The sequence below is a fragment of the Furipterus horrens genome, unplaced genomic scaffold, assembly GCF_987537825.1.
Source record: "Furipterus horrens unplaced genomic scaffold, mFurHor1.1.pri manual_scaffold_7, whole genome shotgun sequence".
In the NCBI taxonomy this organism is placed as follows: domain Eukaryota; kingdom Metazoa; phylum Chordata; class Mammalia; order Chiroptera; family Furipteridae; genus Furipterus; species Furipterus horrens.
The window spans coordinates 59591652-59596863 of NW_028327177.1; the positions used below are offsets into that span (position 1 = coordinate 59591652).

The 5212-nt window shown below is 38.4% G+C and overlaps 1 pseudogene; it reads right to left on the bottom strand.

Moving 5' to 3' along the window:
- Positions 1-3313: 3313 nt before the first annotated feature.
- Positions 3314-4072, bottom strand: LOC150004525 (SHC-transforming protein 3 pseudogene; annotated as a pseudogene).
- Between the last annotated feature and the right edge of the window lie 1140 nt (positions 4073-5212).

Genomic DNA, 5212 nt, shown 5'->3' on the forward strand with positions numbered 1-5212 from the left:
ACATGGAATTAAATCTCTGGATAGTTTACTCTGTTTTAAGGGAGAACATAAATTATCTGTCTTGCAAAGAGGCAAAAGCCTGAAAAACACATTATAAAATAAGCTTTTCAGAATATGAAATATATTTTTAAATGATCTAAAATGAATTTTTAGAGGTTTTAAAAATCTCTTAGCTACTTCTGTTGTTGTATACCAGGATTTCCTATAAGTATGATACTTCAGCTACTAACTACTACTACAATTATTGCTGGTGTAACAATGATAACAATATTTTCCATATCCTGAAAAATTTCTATAGGCCAGAAATCAGGCTAGTATTTTACATAGAGAACATCATCTTATCTTCACAATTATTTTTATATTATTTTCCCTAACTTACAGGGAAAAATGGAGACACCAAGAGGTACAAGGAGTAAAAATAGCTTGATCAATTGACAGGTTTCCCACCTCAAATATTGCCCCCAACCAAACTCTGGCTTTGGGTGACCTGTAGGTATGGAAGTAAGCAAAAAGGATATGTGGTCTAGTTTCTAGCCTGTGCCTGACTAGTTATATTGCCCTAATTAAATATTTTTATCTCTTTATACAGTACTTGCAAATTCAGGGTATGCAAAAGTTCTCTCCAGGTTCATAGTCAGCTTAAAAAACAAACAAACTCATAGACACAGACAACAGCATGGTGATTTTCAGGGGGAAGGGGAAGGGTATGGGCAGTAAAAGAGTATATAGAGGGAATTAATGATTATGGGAGGAGACTTGACTTGGGGTGGTGAACATACAATACAATATATGGATGATGTATTATAGAATTGTACACCTGAAACCTATATAATTTTATTAACCAATGTCACCCCAATAAATTTAATAAAAAATAAAAAAAATGTTATCATATTTATGAATAGGTTTTCATTTTTACTCACCATGCATTTTTTCAGAATGTTGCATTTATATAGAGGTTACTTTTATACTACTGTTTTAAAATATATTTGCTGAGTTTAGTGATTTGAATTGAGATTAACTATTTAATACTTCTGCAATTCACAAGGTCCTATTAACAAGTATGATTTTGGACTCTGTATTTTCATAAGCTTGAGTAGGATTTATGGAATTATTATTTGCAAAACTCTTCAGGTACAGAGCTTATAGTTCCAAAAATTTCTAAGCATTAAATACTATTTTATTTATAACATGTTGCTGGCTATGTGGTCTGAGTAGCTTGAGAAATGGTCTCATTTCTGCCATTAGACAAAGGCAAGAACTGTAGATAGCACCACTACAGTAACCATCATGACTTTCTCTACTCTTCTGTCTCCTTCCCTCACCTTAGCCTAGGCCTGCAAGTACATTGGTCTTGATTGTTCTGTGACTTAAGCTTAGAAGGAGTAATTCTGAGTTCTTTATGTCAGGTTCTTTGATGGATCCTAAACTTGTTAATTTCATGCTTATTGTGGGTCAGGTATTGTTATACCCATTTTGTAGATAGGCAAGACTGTCCACATAACTTGCTGGATCAGTGCAAAATAAAAATGCAGGGACCTGAGTTTAAAATTAATAACCTCAACATGACAATAGCAGAGCATTAAATCAAGTGAAGCACCTTTGAAAACACAGGGTCCCTTGTGACAGCACAGTCAAATATACACAAATCCAGCCCCACAAAGAGGTAAACTGACGTTTAAAGAAGTTAAGTGAGTTGCTTAAGGTCACACATTCAGTGAAGGGCAGAGTAAATAATGTAACCATATTTGCCTTATTCCAAAGCCAATATCCCTTCCATCAGACTTCTCTCCTTTGCTAGCGTAGGGGGTATTAGCAAAATTTCTACTTTTGTTATTTTTCAGCTTGAAATTTTTTCAGATAAGTATATCTTTCATATCATTTGGAACCTCCTTTCTCTTCAAGATCTGGCTATACTTGTCTTGAATCCCAAACTGCATAAGACTTTAGGGATCTTCCCTGGTTTTGTGTGGCTACCAGCCTTCTTTCTTCATATTTTATTCTGCCTCCAGGTGCTTGTGTCTGAACAAAAAAAAAAAAAAACCAATACACAAAACCCTGAAACAAGGATTGTGAACCCAATTGTTGAGAGTGCTTAGAAGAATTAAATAATTTAATACACATAGAGCACTTAATATGGTGCCTGGCCAATGGTTAATATTCAATTGGTATTACTTATTATAATTATTTCATAATTATTTATTATAATTATTTGTTATTGGTAAGTAATGTTCTTGGTTCACATCTCAGGGCAGTAGACTTCTCCCAGCTCTGTTGCAGTGCCACTTTTTTTCATGTATTTCCTCATCCTTCAGGTTAATAGATACTTTGACAGGTTCAGGACAGGACTTCCCATTTCACTCTTACACTTATCAAGTTGTTATTTTCCCCAAGAAAATGTATTTTCTTTTTTAAAAATAATATCATGTTGACAAATCTTTTAAATATACAAACACAAAATATGTATTTTCCCCACTGTGCATACATTTTAAAAAATCCACAGAACAAAAGAAGGTAAATTGGAAGGCTATACATTACATTCACAGGAGTAGTTGCCAGGTGGCAGGGGAAGAGGAGGTGTGGAGATGAATATCTAGAGAGCGGAGGTGTGTGGGCAACTTTGCCTAGACACTCGAGGTAACAAATCATCTCAGGTAATACTGCCCCTGTGCAGAAACACACAGGTAAATTGTGTTCACCACATGCAGCTGGAGACTAAGTCTCCATCTCTACCTATCAATCCAAAAATGCAATGTTCTTAGTCACTATTTAGACAACTCCACCTACTTCTTTGTTTTCACTGGATAAGAGATTTTAAACAACAATCCTGGAATTGACTCAATGGTTAAGTAATTACATTTATTAAACTTAGAAATGTTGGACTGTGCCAGGATGAAGTCATATATATTTATTGGCTAGATGATGGGATATTTAGTTAAAGTCACAGAATTATTGAGACACAGCTGTACACAGCTGTACTGTTGAGTTTGCTGTAATAAGGCATCACTTCTGTGGGTGGGAAAGAACATTAATGAACATTGATTTACCTACTGCTTCATCCCATTTACAACCTCCAAAGAAAAGCTTGGGATTCAACTTTTAAACATATTTGAGAGAAATATTAAAAGCTCAAGAGTCTTGTACATTCTTGTCCACTATGAATGTAGTTGGGGAGAAAACTTGCTCAGTTTCTGTATTTAATTTAAAGAACTAAGGCTCTCAGCCTGGGCCCTGGTGATTTTTCAAGTGTTATTACTTGCAGGGTCTGTAACTGTGTACTTCAGTAGCCCAGCTCTGGCCTGAAAACATTAGTCCTCTATGTCTGGCCTCGGGGTTCTGAAGGCGTGACCATCAGGACATCCCAGGCACCTGTGAGCAGTGAAGGGGAAGCAGTCTCCATGTCTCCTGGGTCCATAAGCAGGAGATGTTTGGCCTGGCTGTAATTCATGCCAGTGAGAATGAAGGAGCCAGGACTGGTGGCGCTCTTTCTGACCAGAAAGTCTCCCACTTGCTTCAGCAGCCCCTCTGCCTTCTTCCTGCTCATCTTGCCTTGGTACAAAGACTCAGCCTTCAGCTCTTTCAGCATCACAGCATCTGAAGTTCTGGGGGAGACAGAGCTGACACACTCCATAGAGGCAGCCTTGCTCAGCACTGGTTCCACGCAATGGTTCTTAATACCATCTTCAAAAGTTTTCATGTCGAAGAGGTCCTTCCTGGGGCTACTTTCTGAGCTGCTGCCTGCAGCCAGTCTGTCCTGCAGAGGAAAGGGCTGGGTATTCACATATGTGGCAGCTTCTCCCATAGGGGCCACATGCACTTTCCCTTCTGGCATGCTGTAGGTGTCCACGGACCCTTGCCTGAAAGGCGCTTGCTACCAGTCTTCACCAAAAGGGTCTCCTAAGCATTTTGCCTGGTAATAAGTTTGCTCTTTTTCTGAAAGCTGGGCTGTATCAGGGGCATGGGGTCTGGCTTTCAGTCGAGCATCAACAAAACCCCTGGAGGAGGTGTCTTTTGAGAATGCTGTTGTAGTATGGGTGATGTGAGCCACCTCCCTCCTCTTCAGTACATGGCTCATCCAGACTCTGCATTTTTATTTTGTTCATTAGATTCCTTATATAGTGAGATCATATGGTATTTGTCTTTCACCAACTGGCTTATTTCACTTAGCATAATACTCTCCAGTTCCAACTATACTGTCGCAAAAGGTAGGAGTTCATTCTTTCTGTCGTGCAGTATTCCATTGTGTGAATGTACCACAGGTTTTTGATCCACTGATTTACTGTTGGGTATTTAGGCTGTTTCCAGCACTTGGCTATTGTAGATAGTGCCTCTATGAACACAGGGGTGTATAAGTTTTTTAAAATTGGTGATTTGAGATTCTTAGGGTATATTCCAAGTAGCTGAATTGCTGGGTCAAAAGACAGTTTCATTTTTAGATTTTAAGGAAATTCCATACTGTATTCCACAGTGGCTGCACCAGTCTGCATTCCCATCAACAGTGCACTAGGGTTCCCTTTTCCCCACAACCTTGTCAGCACTTGTTTGTTGATTTATTAGTGATGGCCATTCTGACAGGTGTGAAGTGATATCTCATTGTGAGTTTTTAAAGTATATGTTATTGATTATACTGTTACAGTTTTCCCAATCTTTTTTCCCTTTGCAGCCCTCTGCCCAGTACTCCCCTTCCCTCCAGCAACCCCAAACCCTTAGTTCATATTCATGGGTCCTGCAATAAGTTCTTTGTTTTCGATTTCCTAGTCTATCTTTAACATCCCCCTGTCAATTTTGTACCTACCAATTATACCTCTTTTTTATTTTTATTTTTATTGCTTTTCTATTACCCTTGTCCCACATTTTCCCCCATTGCTTATCCCACCACACCACTCCTTCTCCCATAGTCAATCTCCACCCCAGTGTCCATGTCCATGGGTCATTTAAACTAGTTGCTTGACTAGATCCTTCCCCTTCTTACCCCACTTCTCTCCCTCCTCCCTTGTCACTGTTGGTTTGCTCCTTATTTACATGTCTCTGGTTCAGTTTTGCTCATTTGTTTGTGTTGTTCATTACTTTCTTGCATTAGGTGAATATCATATGGTATTTGTCTTCCATTGCCTGGATTATTTTGCTAAGCATAATTCTGTCTAGTCCTATCCATGTTGTTGCAAATTGTAGTAGTTCCTTTTTTCTTTTTGCTGCATAGTATCCCATTGTGTAA